Here is a 17,940-nt window from a genome sequence, read left to right on the forward strand (position 1 = left end):
ACAAAATGTTTGGCTATTGTTACGAAGTCGCAAATCTTGATATTTAAGCACAGGTATGAATATTTACAGTTAAAGTCAGAAGTTTACATACACCTTAGCCAAATACATTTAAATTCAGTTTTTCACAAGTCCTGACATTTAATCGTAGAAAACATTCCCTGTCTTAGGCAGGTTAGGATCACTACTTTATTTTAAGAATGTGAAATGTCAGAATAATAGTAGAGAGAATTATTTATTTCAGCTTTTATTTCTTTCATCACATTTCCAGTGGGTTAGAAGTTTACATACACTTTGTTAGTATTTGGTAGCATTGCCTTTAAATTGTTTAACTTGGGTCAAACGTTTTGGGTAATCTTCCACAAGCTTCTCACAATAAGTTGCTGGAATTTTGGCCCATTCCTCCAGACAGAACTGGTGTAACTGAGTCAGGTTTGTAGGCCTCCTTGCTCGCACACACTTTTTCAGTTCTGCCAACAAATTTTCTATCGGTTTGAGGTGATGGCCACTCCAGTACCTTGACTTTGTTGTCCTTAAGCCATTTTGCCACAACTTTGGAGGTATGCTTGGAGTCGTTGTGCATTTGGAAGTCCCATTTGCGACCAAGCTTTAACTTCCTGGCTGATATCTTGAGATGGTGCTTCAATATATCCACATCATTTTCCTTCCTCATGATGCCATCTATTTTGTGAAATGCACCAGTCCCTCCTGCAGCAAAGCACCCCCACAACATGATGCTGCCTCCACCATGCTTCACGGTTGGGATGGTGTTCTTCGGCTTGCAAGCCTCACCCTTTTTCCTCCAGACATAATGATGGTCGTTATGGCCAAACAGTTCAATATTTGTTTCATCAGACCAGAGGGCATTTCTCCAAAAAGTAAGATCTTTGTCCCAATGTGCACTTGCAAACTGTAGTCTGTTTTTTTTATGGCAGTTTTGGAGCAGTGGCTTCTTCCTCACTGAGCAGCCTTTCAGGTGATGTTGATATAGGACTTGTTTTACTGTGGATATAGATACTTGTCTACCCGTTTCCTCCAGCATCTTCACAAGGTCCTTTGCTTTTCACTTTACGCACCAAACTACATTCATCTCTAGGAGACAGAATGTGTCTCCTTCCTGAGCGGTATGATGGCTGTGTGGACCCATGGTGTTTATACTTGCGTACTATTGTTTGTACAGATGAACGTGGTACCTTCAGGCATTTGGAAATTGCTACCAAGGATGAACCAGACTTGGCTGATTTCTTTTGATTTTCCCATGATGTCAAGCAAAGAGGCACTGAGTTTGAAGATAGGCCTTAAAATACATGCACAGGTACACCTTCAATTCAGTACACCTCCTATCAGAAGCTAATTGGCCAATTGACATCATTTTCTGGAATTTTCCAAGCTGCTTAGAGGCACAGTTAACTTAGTGTATGTAAACTTCTGACCCACTGGAATTGTGATATAGTCAATTAAAAGTGAAACAATCTGTCTGTAAACAATTGTTCGAAAAACTACTCGTGTCATGCACAAAGAAGATGTCCTAAACGACTTGTCAAAACTATAGTTTGATAATATTACATTTGTGGAGTGGTTAAAAAATGAGTTTTAATGACTTCAACCTAGGTGTAAGTAAACTTTAAGCCCTGTGAAGGTGAATTTTGTGAGGCATGATCAAGAGAGAGTCTGTTTGTGCTTTCTTCAATATATCGTTTCCTCTGTATTGGGCAAATGTAGAGGTCCTGGTTCTTTGAAGAGCATATGCATTTTCAACCTTGTGTAAGTGAACTTGGACAAATGCTTTCATTACATACAGTATTGTACTTCCACAACAGTGTTGGGGAGTAACTAACTAAAGTTGCAATGCTACTAACTTCACTTATTATCAGGGATGGGCAGTATTTCAGATAAAAGTATTTGAAATACAAAATACTATTTTGTTCTTTGTATTTTAAAGTCTTTGAAAAAAAAATCTAATGTAAATTTTATTTAAATACATTTGAGTTTGCTATTTGTGTATTTTTAAAATGCATAAAATACTTTGTGCCAGTCAGTCTCTTCATTAGGCTGCTGATTTCCTGTATCAACTAGTTCAGGCATGCCCACCCCCCCCCCAACTTTCATGTAAGTGAGCTGCAGATGTCAGAGAGAACGGCTCTATCTAGCATTGGGTGAGCACATTTTCTGCATTCCGGCAAAGAAATTTGGAGTCACGCTGCGTTCCATTCAACTAGTATGTGGGATATTCCTACTTGATATCTCCAACCTCCGACCATAAAGCCATTCCATTGCCAGATGCTCGGAAGATGATGTGCAAGGAAACAAATCTACACTCCCGTTGTCACCAGAGACTTCGCCTAGCAACCCAATTGATAAACAATTCTGCAACAATTCCATGTTTTATACACCTGCTTCTGCAGGCATTTGTTAAACAAGTTTTAATATCATGAAATGTAGGAACTTTTCATTTATCAATATTATTTAATAAAAGTGAATGTTTATCACTTTGTATGTCTCCCCTGTTGCCGACATGTTTGCATGCCGTCACTCACCTGCATCTCAAAATCGGATGCTGCCTTTAAGTGCACCTAGGAAGCTTGTACCTCCAAGTCGGGCATTCGTTACAACGACATGCCACACATTCATGTGGGAAACTAAATACGGAAGAAGGCAAACTTAAACAATCATGCAATGAACGACGGCAAAGGTCTTTTTTTCTGTAGTACCAGTGAATAAACATTAGTGAATAAACCTGAATCACTTCTAAAAACGAGATATGATTTATTAATGTAGTTCACTGTCATATATGTATAACAAATTAATATTATTGAATATCATTCGTGTGTTCGGAATTCATAATTGCGATTATTTCCACTTGAAGGGCACATGTGATGAAACTTTCTGCACGAGCTTCTCATTTGGAGTTGAATAGGAGTGGTGGTGGCGTAGTGGACTAAAGCACTGAACTGGTAAGTAGAAGGTTGTTGGTTCAATCCCCACAACCATCAATATTGTGTCCTTGAGCAAGGCACTGAACTCCAGGTTGCTCCAGGGGAATTGTCCCTGTAATAAGGGCACTGTAAGTCGCTTTGGATAAAAGCATCTGCCAAATGCATAAATGTAAATGTAAAATGTAAATAGAATGCAGCATAAGATAAGGTGAGGATGTGATGGTTGATTCTACTTGTTGCAAAAAACGCAATCATTGCTGGCAACTGTTATTTAATTTACATTAAAATGTAAAGGTAGTTATATTACTTCTCACCAGCCAATGCAATGCATGTCAGCAGTGAGGAAATCAAAAATAGTCAGCAGCTAGCTAATGAGCTTGTCTAACTATCGTTAGTGAGTTCACTAGCTCAGTTCAAGTACAGTAATTTGAAAAAGTATTTGATTTCTTCTTTTTTTGTGTATTTTTCATACTAAATTGTTTTAGATCCTTAAAAGTGATAACATAAAACAAAGATAACCTGAAGAAACACAAAATACAATTTTCAAATATATATATATATATTTTTATTGAAGCAAAAAAGTTGTCCAACACCTATATCACCCACGTGAAAAACTAACTGTCCCCTTAAACTTAATAGCTGGTTGTTCCACCTTTAGCAGCAACAACTACAACCAAACGCTTCCGATAACTGGAGATCAGTCTTTTACAACACTGTGGTGGAATTCTGGCCCACTCTTCTTTGCAGAACTGCTTTATTTCAGTGACATTGGAGGGTTTTCGAGCATGAACTGCCTGTTTAAGGTCCTGCCACAGCATCTCAATCGGGTTCAAGTCAGGACTTTGACTAGGCCACTCCAAAACTCTAATTTTGCTTCTTTTGAGCCATTCAGAGGTGGAATTACTCCTATGCTTTGGATTATTGTCTTGCAACATAATCCAGTTGCGCTTGACTCACGGACTGATGACCGGATGTTCTTCTTTAGGATTTTCTGGTAGAGAGCAGAATTCATGTTTCCCCTCAATTATTGCAAGTCGCCCTGGCCCTGAAGCAGCAAAGCATCCCCACACCATCACACTACCACCACCATGCTTGACAGTAGGTATGATGTTCTTTTTGTGGAATTTTGTGTTTGATTTATGCCAGATGTAATGGGACCTCCGTCTTCCAAACAGTTCCACTTTCAACTCATCAGTCCGCAGAACATTCTCTCAAAAGGTTTGAGGATCAATGTGTGTTCTGTTAAAATTTAGACGAGCCTTAACGTTCTTCTGGGTTCACCTTGCCACACTTCCATGGATGACATTTTTGCCCAGTGTCTTTCTGATAGTGGAGTCATGAACGGTGACCTTTATTGACACGAGATAGGCCTGCAGTTCCTTGGATGTTGTCCTTGGCTTTTTTGTGACTTCCTGGATGAGTCGTCGCTGTGCTCTTGGAGGAATTTTGGAAGGTTGGCCACTAATGGGAAGGTTCACTACTGTACCCAGTTTTCTCCATTTGGAGATATTGGCTCTCACTGTGGTTCTTTGGAGTCCCACAGGCTTTGAAATAGCTTTGTAACCCTTCCCAGTCTGATGTATTTCAATCACCTTTGTCCTCATTTCTGGAATTTTTTTCGACCTTGACATAGTGTGCTACTGGGTGAGACCTTTCAGCCAACTTCATGCTGCTGAAAAAGTTATATTTAGGTGTTGATTTGATTTAACAGGGATGGCTGTAATCAGGTTTGGGTGTGTCTAGTCCAGCTGAACCCCATTATGAATGAAGATTCATAGATTTGGGGATAACTAAGGGGCAAATACTTTTCCACACAGGTCCAGTTAGTATTGGATAACTTTTTTTGCTTCAACAAATAACATCATCATTTAAAAACTGTATTATGTGTTCACTCAGTTTGCCTTTTGTTTTATGATAGATTTTGTTTGAATTTTTGAAACAATTTAGTATGAGATATACACAAAAACAGAAGAAATCAGGATAGGGACAAATACTTTTTCACAGCACTGTATGCTGTCACTCTAATCGAGAGTCATACATTCCAAAATCCTCGTTTTTGAGCCAGCGAAATAATGCTTTGATTTATTATATCTTATATTTTAAAAGTTAGCTACTATTCGGGTAGCACTTTACAGGAAGATTCTGTTTGTTAACATTAGTAAATTCATTAGGTATCATGAGCTAACAATTAACAATATTTTAATAGCATTTTTAAAATCTCGTTTGAAGTTATTTTGTTAAATAAACAATTGTTTATTGTTAGTTCATAATGAATTAACTAATGTTAACAAATGCAGCTTTTCTTTTTAAAAATGCATTGGTACGCGGTATGTTGAAAGTCAAATGAATCAAGATTAAGTGCTGTAAATGTGTTGTCCATAGTTCATGTTAACTAATGTTAATGAATACAACTTTTAATTTTAAGAATGCATTAGTATTATGTATGTTGAAATAGTCTGAAAGTAGATTGACTGTACTTGAACTGCTTTAAATCTTGTATTGCTTGGCAACTAACAGTTTGAAGTAGCTTCCCAAACACTGCTAAGGAAGAATTACTGTATTAAGCCAACTTTACACTGCCAAGGTGGCACAAAAGCTGCATTTAAACTGTCATTTAGATGTATCTACACAGACTGTTTAATGCTGCTCAGAGCAGGCATAAATGTATTTACACAGAAATTACAATTGCATTTAAAATATGAGATTAATATTTAATATAACATTAATATAGACATATGAAATGATTGAAAATGTCAAATTATACGTTAAATATGAAGCTAAATTATTAAATATATGCTCAGTCATGACAATAACAATGTTTAAGGCTGCTCTGAGGTGGGTTAGAGCAGGCTTAATTGAGACTGGCTTTTATGCTGCATTGCGTCTTTACACAGAATTGTATGCAGGCACAGAGCAGGATTGACTTGGCTGTGTAAAGACGACTTTAGAATGGTTAAAACTGCACTATGGAACATTGGGCTCTCTAGTGGCATCTGTGATTGAAACCTAAAATTACATTCAACTTGCGGAGGAACATTTTACCTGTGTATTGATTCTGCACTGCTCTTTTGGTGGATGAATCTCATTGTTTGAGGTGGACTTTGCCTGTGATCACTTGGAGATATTCATAACGGCACAACGGATTCATAATATTATGTTATTTGATTAAACATTTTTATAACTGAGATATTACTTTGAGAAAGACATAAGAAGACTGAACAGCTCTTGCACTCGCTTCCCACTTCCCTGACACTCAAGTGTTTTCTTTCTGGGCTTACGGACATGGCGTAAACGCGCAAGGACGAATGACGGATGCTTGCGATTTCGCACCAAATCTGACCCGACAGCTCTTAATAAAATCATTATTGTAGGCTTTCCATAGTGAATCGGGGTAAGACAAGGACAGGGTTTTGAACATAGAATTTTTTATGAACTCGCTCAATTATCTTTTGTTAATTGTTGCCAAAAAACCTTACATAGGCCAGCTTAAAAATTACATTATTTTAATATATAGGTTTTTAAAATAGTATTTTCACTGATTACATGTTTCTAAGTTATTCTTTTCAAAAAAAGTGTGTATGTTTATCCAGTAAAATAATGTTTGCCGTAGTATAAATTTACTAGTGAAATCAGACATTACATGTGGCATTATCAGGAGGACTTTCAAATATTTGGACTCTTAGGATTATGATACATTATATTCAGCATTGCATACAGTTTAATATAGTACAATCATCTGGAAACCCTGTGCAAATGCACTCTCACGCTGAAAAGACTCATCCCGGTGCTCGCTGTATTACATGCGCTTACATGAGCAGGAGAAAACACTTTAAAAACTGGCACACCTTGACTGCTGAGACTTCTGATATTCATGAAAGCTGCACAATTGATTACATTGAAACTGAAATCGTGGTATGATGTTGGACAGTTTAATCAAAATGATTGCGCTCCCTTTCTCCATTGCGATCGGTTTGATTGACGTGGATGCGCGAGCGCTTGCTCGGTGAAGTTTAACAGAGACTCGAGTGTGGTAAAGACAAACAGATTTGAGAAATTCGCGGCTGATTTTGAATTCATAACATGTTTACATTATAAAGCATAGAAAATAGCAGTAAAATGTAAGTGATGCGCTGGAGAGAAACGACTCTCGCGCATCAAACGGCACAATCACTCTGTCAACGCACCTGACGGCGCAACCGGTCCACATTAAACTGTATGCTTTTTATGATCTTCTTTGAAGTGTTTATAAAGTGCTCTTGTGCTCTGGACAACTTGGGTCGTGTTTTTTTCCGATTCAACTTGTCTCTGTTGTTTTTTTAAATGAGTTTCATAATGCAACACATTTTTTACTTGGCTGTGAAGTGACGTCACTGACGGGGCTTCTCCGTGCTTACCGCAGATATCCAACTAATCGATAATTAAATTCGTTGTCAACGATTTCCATTATCGATTTTATCGATTAGTTGTTGCAGCCCTACATACTGCCTAACTACAGTTGGCTCAGAGTCAGTTATGTGTGTAATCAGGTAACATTTTTCAGTGCCCTGACTCTCATACAGTCATTCACCATAGTATCATTGATACATTCATACTACAGGAACACAGTTGTTCATTATACTCTTGCTGTGGTAATTGTGAAGGAGGGGTTCTGTCAGAGACTGGTTGTAATGAGCAGCCCGTGTTAATTACTCAAAGGAAGAACAATTGCTTTGACTTCTGATTGAGTGAGGTGATTTCTGAGAAGCCCTTCCTGAACAGTGTGTGGATGTGTGACGGCTGATATCATGAATATTATGTTGACACATTGATTGCGGTCTCACAATTGAATTTTTATTAGTGTCTCATGGCAGACATAAAACAGGAATTAACTTAGAATTTACAGACATGAAAATGCATAAAGTGTAAAATATATAAGTGTAAAATATATAAATATATAATATATATATATATAAAAATATGTTACTATTGTATAATAATAATAATAAAATTAATACAATATTAATATATTTCTGCAATTATTTCTGAACCAAATAATAATGGGCTGAGACTCGATCACAAAATTGACAAAAGTGGCATTTCACGTTTTATTTATTAGTTTGTTTTTTGCTAAACTGAAAGACGTTTTTAAGAGGACTCAAGTGTGAACACACTTAAACAGTAACTCTTTTGGCAGAAGAGCACGGGCAAAGTATGACTTAATTTGGTCAAAATGATTCACTTTTTTTTTTGGTTGATCATATCGCTGTTCAAATTATAATTGCAATATTTTTCAAAATAATCGCAATTTTATTTTTCTTTTTTTAAATCATGCAGCCCTAGTTGGAAGTGTCTGTTGTATGTCAGAATTTTCTTACCAGATGAGCTTGATTACACCTGATTCTTGTTGCAAGAAAAGGTTTTATTACTGATATTTATAGTCAGTCTTTTTGTTTTTTTTCTCAGTAGAGAATGTGACATCACATTTCGGTTTACCGACTTCCTATTTTTGTGTTTCAGAATGCTCAGGGACTGAGAACTTGTGACTGAGGACATCACTGACACTCCAACTCCAGTTGCGGGTATGGTTACAATTATCTAGTTATATACATCTAAATAATTTGTTGTGTTTTTGCATCCTTGGCCTCCAGAAATAGCTTTAATTGGATGATGGCATGACTCTACAGAGCTCTGTTTGTGAGACACTGTTGTGTCTTTCAATGATAGTCATGCTGTCAACTTCAGTTCAGGCATAATAGAAGAGATTTACTGAGATTTGGTGTTTCAAAAAATGATTATTTTATTGCAGTTGTTTATTTTTTCTATTTTACCCATCCCATTTTTTTCCCTTTCAGAGTTACATTTTTTGTGGCAGCACTGATAACTTTTTTTCCTGGTAGCTGACACCTTAGAATACAGTTTCTTAGTATCTTTTTTATTATTAACAGAAGTTGCCCAATTTATGAAGAACACTTCAAATTACTGACACTTATGTGAAACCTTGTGTTGTATGTTGTGCCCTATGTGATGCAGAAAACACAGACGCAGAATCCAGTCATAAAAATGGAATTAATTGTAAATTGTGGAATGTCATCGAATTTGATATATTTGGGATCAAATAAATGTATGAATGCACAATTAATTAAAGTAAAATGGTGATATGCCCAAGTATAATGAATAAACCACAAGGCTGAGCTGTAAATAAATAAATATGCAGTCTGCATGTGGTGCGTGCTTCAAATTGAATGTGTGAAACCGGCTGCTCATACACTAATAACACCTCATCATAATTATCGTGTGTGTGTGTGTGTGTGTGTAGATGACAAACAGCAGAGCACTCATTAAAGCGTGCAGCACATGCAGACTATACATTTTTATAATTAAATCGAAGCCTTCAGCGATTTGATATTCACAGAGATGGAAACTCGAGTCTTAAACGTCCTTTATCACAACTTTTGGATTAAAAAACCTTCAACAGAATAGCAATTAACGGAATTCTATATGTAAAACATGTGGAATGATTAAAGATGCAAGCACAACTACATCAAACTTTATTAGACATTTGAAAACTCACCCAGAAAAGGCGAGTCAGTCTTTCATGGTGTGAAAACAAATGTTTTTCTATGTGTCTATGTGTTCATAAACAAAATGACCAGTCAAATATTATAATCTCTCTATAGCTTGATTTTACCCCTACTGTGTTTTTTGTTTTTTTTTTCTACAATTTTTGAAGTCCTTGAATTTAGTTTAGATATTTAAGAACTGGAATACCTGGAAAATCACTTTTTTTTTCTTATAATATAAAGTGCTTGAAATTAAAACCATTTCTTCCGCGTAATGTGTGTACATCAAATATGACATCCACGCACTCCACTTTCATTGAATAATGTGTCTTTAAATGTCCTTTATGTTCTTTGCAGTCAGATAAGAAATTAAAAATAAATTATAATTTTAATAACAAATAGCACGGATGTGCTAAAAACCAAGGCTTCTCCCTCATTAATAAATGAACAGAAACACCTGTGTGAGTCTGCAAGATGAATGTTAAACTCTTAAAGTGACAGTACCGTTATAGTGCTTGTTACACAAATGAATGTAAACTCAATGCTATTTTTAAATTGTACACATTATTTCAAACAGTGACACCTCATATCAGCTCATATATTTTTAGATTAAAAAAAAAATGTATGTGATTTATAATAATGACAAAATAAAGACAAAATAAATGACAGCCTACACTTTCACATACTTTTCTATTTTTGTTGCTTGCTCTGCACCTGATCAGCCTGAATAGCCCACTATCTTTAAGGCATTTGTTTGTGATTTGTTTTCTCATAGAGAAAGGTATATGAAAAACTCTTATTATTTGAACTTTGAGCATTTATATTGTGTATTAAAGAATGTTATTTTGATGAGAAATTATAATGTGCATTTTGCTCAAACATTGCCACCCCACCCCCCAAATTATCTGTCATACTTTGTCATGTAAGTTTTATTATATCGAATCGAGATTGTTGAATCGTGAACCTCATATTGTATATCGAACCGCATTGTGAGATACAGTTGTGCTCAAAAGTTTTCATACCCTTGGAGAATTGGTAATATATGTACCATTTTTAAAGAAAACATGAGTGAGCAGGCAAAACACATTTCTTTTATTTCTTATGGGATTCATATTCAACTGTAGGTTCTAACAGAATGGCACAATCATAAAACAAAACATGGCAACAAAGAAAAAAATGAAAAACCCCTGTTCAAAAGTCTGCATACCCTTAGTTCTTAATACTGTGTATTGCACTCTTTTGCATCAATGACAGCATACAGTCTTTTGTAATAGATGTCTATGAGGCCCCAAATTCTTGCAGGTGGTATTGCTGCCTATTCATCTTGGCAAAATGCCTCCAGGTCATGCAAAGTCTTTGGTCGTCTTGCATGAACCGCACGTTTGAGATCTCCCCAGAGTGGCTCGATGATATTAAGGTCAGGAGACTGTGATGGCCACTCCAGAACCTTCACCTTTTTCTGCTGTAACCACTGGAGGGTCAACTTGGCCTTGTGCTTAGGGTCATTGTCATTCTGGAAAGTCCAAGAGCGTCCCATGCGCAGCTTTTGTGCAGAAGAATGCAAATTGTCTGCCAGTATTTTCTGATAACTTGCTGCATTCATCTTGCCATCAATTTTCACAAGATTCCCCGTGCCTTTAGAGCTCACACCCCCCCAAAACATCAGTGAGCCACCACCATGCTTCACAGTGGGGATGGTATTCTTTTCACTATAGGCCTTGTTGACCCCTCTCCAAACATAGCGCTTATGGTTGTGACCATAAAGCTCTATTTTGGTCTCGTAATGTAGTATTAATAATTAATAGTAATAATAATAATATATCAGTAGTAATTTCATTATATATAAGCAATATCTCACAAGCAAGAGTGCTATTGTACTGAATAAAAAAACAAATTTATCAGTGCTTTAATTAATACTGTAATTTGTACAGCACTGTATTTGATTAAAAAAAAATGTTTTTAGAATGTGCTGTGAGGATCAGCAGGGACTTCATTTGATACATATAATGCAGTGATATGTTAAAAAGTAATTGTTTTGTTTTGATTTGAGTAATGAATTAATTTGATTAGACAGTTGTTTTTTTTTTTTTTTTTAAACAAGGAATTTGTGAGAAAATAACACTTCTTAGATGGCATTTTTCCACCAGACCTGCTGTGCTGCCTCAGGTTTTTAAGACAACATTACGTTAGAATTGACCTTGTTTGCTTTAAGTAATACACTTTCCTTGTCATTTTGTGCATGATTCATAACTGTTATTTCAAAGAAAAAAAAAAGTTATTTCATCAAATTGTAATATCTTGCTCCGCCTCTGAAACAACTTTCCTTTTTTGAATGACGTTACCGGTTTCACTCAGAAATACTTCATATTACAGAATTAAAATGGGAATGCTGTTTTATGTCGACTTCAAATGGGGTGCCGCAAGACCAAGTCACAACACAACACCCCACAGAATGGCACATTCTGCTTGTCCTCTCTCATAAGCTGGATATTTACTGTAGCAGGCTCTTTGGCTAGGCCTCTGGCATCTGATATACAAGTCATTAGGGACTTGAGATTGGATTGTGTGTGGATATAACAGGAAGAAAGGGTCAGGAAGTGAGTGGGGTGCCAGGAATGGGCGTCTTATTTGCTCAGTGGCCATTAAAAAATAGAGAATGTCTTACTGAGTGAAAGTAAAGAAAACCTCTCACTTCACATTCACATGGTGGGAAATGTTGAACTCTGCACTAACTGAATGCATGAGAAAGCTTTTAACTATGACGGATGCTATAAACTTTACCAAAGGTACTTGAGACTTTAATTATTTTCTTTTTTATTGTCCAGTGTTGAGTGAAGAACATTCTATATTTTTGAACAATATTTTAAAGGTGAAGTGTGAAATGTCTGTACCTCTAGTGGCAAAAATTACTGTTTCAAAGTGGATTTCCCAGGCACTCTACTTGTCTTCCATTGTCTTCTCATGACTTGACTTTGGAAGCATTGAGACAGATGTGTTAAGAGCATCTTCAGTAGCAGAAACAGCACCAAAAGTTGGTACATTTTCATAAATTTCTGTGAAGAAGTTAAAACTGTTCATTTCAATAAATTGATTTCAAACTGATGCAACGATTTGTTAAAATGTATAGTAAAGAACATATTATAGAATATATAAAAATATATTATTTTGCTATTTTAAAACATCAAAAAAATACCACAGCGAGTTTTGAATTGATTCATTAAAACTGGCAGTTAGGAAAAAAAATTCCAAAGGTTTTCGGCATTTTTACGACAGGTTTAAATTCAGTCTTGTTTTAGCGTTATCATATAATTGTGACCCAAGGAACAGGTGCAAAACTGGCCTGCTGGCGCAGTCTTAATAAAACGTAATGATTCTAAATTAAAAAGCACAGTGAAGTATTCACAATGCTGGTTAACAGAAATAATATCTTGCTAACAAAATAATATTGAATATATAGTTAATATTCTATTCTGTATTGCCCAGCTTATGTTATAATCCTCTCCTTCTCCAGTTCTCTCAAAATGTATCAAAATTCATTATAAGCACACTTCTAATGTGAAGAGCCTCACAGTAAGGTTTAATTAAAGCAGTTTAATTAATTTTACAATCTACAATCTGCTTGTTAAATGTCAGATTCCTCACAAATGAAACTATGTGGCATCTGTGTGGGCATGTGATGGTTTGAAGGTCAGTATGTACTGTAATTCTGTTACTTCTGTTTATGTACAGCTCTTACACTCTCACACAGTCATTAGTTCTGTCATGACACATATATGGATATGACTGTAGATAGTGTTCCCTGTAAGCCCTGCAGTGTTTTAAAGTGTCAGGATGCAAGCATTAATTAGCTCATGAAAGAGTTGAAGTCACCCTAAGACAGCCACCTACACAATTTTATACACAATCAAATGCTGCCAGAGATTTTACACACATTAAAATTAGTGGTTGATCACTCTTTTTCATATTGCAGTCATGTGCACTTTTTGTGTCACAGGTAATGGTGATGATCTAGTTTGTCTATTTTTCAAAATAGCTGTAGGTCTACAAACACCACTTATCACTAGATTAACAAGCTATTTAATGCCATGAACACTATTTGTAGGTTGATTTCGCAAATAGTGTAAAACACTTTGGCACTTTTAAAATATTGCTTTGTTTGTTTAAACAGACTGTCATGTCGACGTGACTCAACCAATGCTGTGAGTTTGGGGCAGGATTACCTGTATGGCTTGAAAAATGGCAAGTGGTGGTGGGTGGACCTGTTTGGGAACAATGTTTGCAATTCTTTTTGGTGCCACAGAAATTACACACTTCACCTGTAAAGTGGGGGCAAATTACAGATTCTGTCTTCAAGTTCAATGTTTATTGTCATATGTACAAGTACCTTGTACAATGAAATTCTTGCTTGAATGCTTCTCCACAGACTATAGACAAGACAGGATACAATTGATAGTACTACTAAGTACAAAGTATACATATATACAAAGATAACAATAAACAACCAAAATAATTACCAAACAATAAAGTAACAATGCAAGTGATGAGTTTGGAGGCATCAGTGCAAAGTCAAGTTGCAAAAGTGACCAGTGTAGAGTCCAGTATCATTATTGATATTAGTGAACATTAGTGAACATTGTCACAGCATTCGGGTAAAAGCTATCCCTGAATCTAGTGGTGCAGGTTCGAATAGTCCTGAGCCGCTTACCAGAGGGCAGAAAAGAGAAAAGTGCCCGTGCAGGGTGACTGCGGTCTTCCATGATGCGCTTTGCCTTTCTGAAGCAGCGTGTGGTGTAGATATCCTGTACTGCTGGTAGCTGTGTGCCGATGATTTTCTGAGCTGTTTTAACCACCCTCTGTAGGGCTTTCTTGTCCTGTATGGAGCAGCTGCCACACCAGGATGTAATACACCCTGTGAGGACGGACTCCACAGCACACCTGTAGAAAGTGAGGACTGTAGTGGACATCCTGGCATTCTTCAGATGCCTGAGGAAATAAAGGAGTTGGTGGGCCTTTTTTATGATAGATGCTGTATACTCAGTCCATGTGGGTTTAGCAGTGAGGGTGACCCCTAGGAATCTGAAGCTGTCGACCCTCTCTACAATGTCCCCTCCGATGTAGATGGGTGCATAAACCGTATTCTGTTTCCTGAAGTTGATCACGCTGCTTAGTTTTACTGACATTTAGAGACAGGTTGTTGTCCTGGCACCACTCTGCCAGGAGCCTCATCTCCTCTCTATAGGCCGTTTTGTCATTGTTGGTGATCAGACCCACAATGGTGGTATCGTCAGCAAAACTTTTTTCTGCCTTGAAATGAATATTCTCTGGTTGGAAAAATGTCAGTTTTACTAGGAGAATATTTGAGGCAGACATTAAAAATAAGTTAAAAAATAAAAACATTTATTAAAATTAGCATTATCATGTATGGCTCAAGATGGCGCCGAGTATGGCTGCTGCGTTGCGAGCTCCGATACAACATAGCAATGTTTTGTTTTGTTTACAATTCTTATGTTTTTTGTCTTGGATGTTGTCTGCCTTATTGTCTACGACAGACAAACACTTTTGGACATTGGTTCGGCGATCTCACACCGAAAACCGGACTTCACATTCCTCAATGCCAACCCGCTGTTTACAAACATGCCAGCGAAGCCCTTTGTCTGGGCAGCACGGCCGCAGAAACGCAGGAGGAAAAGGGGAAACAGAGCCGGCGTTCTCATCAGAGTAAGACGCCGCGCAAATCGACCCCCGCTACCCACTATTCTACTGGCAAATGTTCAGTCTCTGGATAATAAGCTCTGCGAGCTGAAAGCGCGGATCTCTTTCCAACGAGAGACGAGGGACTGCTGCATTATCTGCCTAACAGAAACTTGGATGTCTGCGGAGATTCCAGACTCAGCCATCGAACCCGCGGGGTTCTCCATGCACCGAGCGGACAGAGCGAAAGACCTCTCAGGTAAAACTAGAGGAGGTGGTGTATGTTTTATGATCAACAAATCCTGGTGTGATCAGAGGAACATACATTCCATCAAGTCTTTCTGTTCTCCTGATCTGGAATTTCTTATGCTTCTGTGTCGACCATTCTGACTACCGAGGGAATACACAGACCGGGCACTCAAGGAACTGTATGGGATTATAAGTGAGCAGGAAACCGCGCACCCTGAGGCCACGTTCATTGTGACCAGGGACTTTAATAAAGCCAGTTTAAAATCAGTCGCACCAAAATATCACCAGCACATTAGTTTCAACACACGAGGGGACCGGGTTTTGGATCATTGCTACTCTCCGTTCCGGGATGGCTACAAATCCCTCCCCCGCCCACCATTTGGCAAATCGGACCACTCTTCCATTCTGCTTCTGCCCGCTTACAGGCAGATATTGAAACAGGAAGCACCCACCTTCAGAACGATCCAGTGCTGGTCGGACCAATCAGACTCTATGCTGCAGGACTGTTTTGATCACACGGACTGGGAGATGTTCCGGTCCGCCTCTGATGACGACATCGAGCTTTACGCTGATAGCGTAATGTGTTTCATCAGAACGTGCGTAGAGGAAGTGATTCCGACCAGAACTGTTCGAATCTATCCGAATCGGAAGCCGTGGATCAATAGCGATGTTCGCGCGGCACTTAATGTGCGGACCTCTGCTTTTAATTCCGGGAACGCGGAGGAGCATAAACAAGCCAGTTATGCCCTCCGAAAAACTATCAAAACAGCAAAACGCCAGTACAGGAGCAAGATTGAAGGACAGTTTAACACCACCAACTCTAGAAGCATGTGGCAGGGAATTAACATCATCACGGACTTTAAAGGGAATAAAAACTCCGCCATGAACACCGCTGCCTCTCTACCGGATGAGCTAAATACTTTTTATGCTCGTTTCGAGGGAAATAACACCGCCCTCGCGGAGAGAGCTCTCGCGGCTGAAGCTACAGAGGTTAGTTCACTCTCCATCTCTGTAGCGGATGTAACCCGATCCTTCCGACGGGTGGATATCCGCAAAGCCGCGTCATCAGAGCGTGCGCGAACCAGCTGGCTGGTGTTTTTACGGACATTTTCAACCTTTTCCTCTCTTTGTCTGTAGTCCCCACATGCTTTAAAACATCCACCATTGTGCCTGTTCCAAAACAATCAAAAATAACTTGTTTAAATGACTGGCGTCCTGTTGCTCTGACCCCCATCATCAGCAAATGTTTTGAGAGACTAATCAGAGATTACATCTGCTCTGTCTTGCCACTCAATCTTGACCCGCTGCAGTTTGCTTACCGCAACAACCGCTCCACTGATGATGCCATTGCATCTACAATACACACTGCTCTCTCCCACCTGGAAAAAAAGAACACTTATGTGAGAATGCTGTTTGTAGACTACAGCTCAGCATTCAACACCATAGTGCCCTCCAAGCTAGATGAGAAACTCCGGGCTCTGGGCTTAAACAGCTCGCTGTGCCGCTGGATACTGGACTTCCTGTCAAGCAGACGCCAGGTGGTTAGAATAGGCAGCAACATCTCCTCATCACTGACCCTCAACACTGGAGCCCCACAGGGCTGTGTTCTCAGCCCACTACTGTATTTCTTGTACACACATGACTGTGTGGCAACACATAGCTCCAATGCCATCATTAAGTTTGCTGATGACACGACGGTGGTAGGTCTGATCACTGACAATGATGAAACAGCCTACAGAGAGGAGGTGCACACTCTGACACACTGGTGTCAGGAGCACAACCTCTCCCTCAACGTCAGTAAGACAAAGGAGCTTGTGGTGGACTTCAGAAGAAAAAACAGAGAACACAGTCCCATCACCATCAATGGAGCACCAGTGGAGAGAGTCAGCAGCTTCAAGTTCCTGGGTGTCCACATCACTGAGGAACTCACATGGTCCGTCCACACTGAAGTCGTTGTGAAGAAGGCTCATCAGCACCTCTTCTTCCTGAGACGGCTGAGGAAGTTTGGAATGAACCGCCACATCCTCACACGGTTCTACACCTGCACTGTAGAGAGCATTCTGACTGGCTGTATCTCCGCCTGGTACGGCAATAGCACCGCCCACAACCGCAAAGCACTGCAAAGGGTGGTGCGAACTGCCAAACACATCATCGGAGGTGAGCTTCCCTCCCTCCAGGAAATATATACAAGGCGGTGTGTGAAAAAAGCTCGGAGGATCATCAGAGACTCCAGCCACCCGAGCCATGGGCTGTTCTCACTGCTACCATCAGGTAGGCGGTATCGCAGCATCAGGACCCGCACCAGCCGACTCCATGATAGCTTCTTCCCCCAAGCAATCAGACTTCTGAACTCTTGATCTCCCACGATCAAAATACATCAGCACTGCACTTTATTACTCTTACTCTTATATCTCACACCGGACTGTCATAAATTATATTATTATTATTATTATATTATGTTCTCTCTTAACAACTGACTATCAACCGACAGCCTGAATGTCAATACAGTACAATACTGTACATTCTAT

The 17,940-nt window shown here is 38.7% G+C and overlaps 1 protein-coding gene across 2 annotated transcripts in view; it reads left to right on the forward strand.

Annotated features, from left to right (window-relative positions):
• LOC127413696 (tight junction-associated protein 1-like) overlaps positions 1-17,940 on the forward strand; it is a 153,127-nt gene that overhangs the window by 52,533 nt on the left and 82,654 nt on the right. For both annotated transcript variants that reach the window (XM_051651040.1, XM_051651041.1), the window contains exon 3: positions 8,430-8,491. The gene's annotated coding sequence lies outside the window, so the exon portion shown is untranslated. The remainder of the gene's footprint in view (positions 1-8,429; positions 8,492-17,940) is intronic.

Source organism: Myxocyprinus asiaticus, chromosome 23, assembly GCF_019703515.2.
Source record: "Myxocyprinus asiaticus isolate MX2 ecotype Aquarium Trade chromosome 23, UBuf_Myxa_2, whole genome shotgun sequence".
Classification (NCBI taxonomy): Eukaryota; Metazoa; Chordata; class Actinopteri; order Cypriniformes; family Catostomidae; genus Myxocyprinus; species Myxocyprinus asiaticus.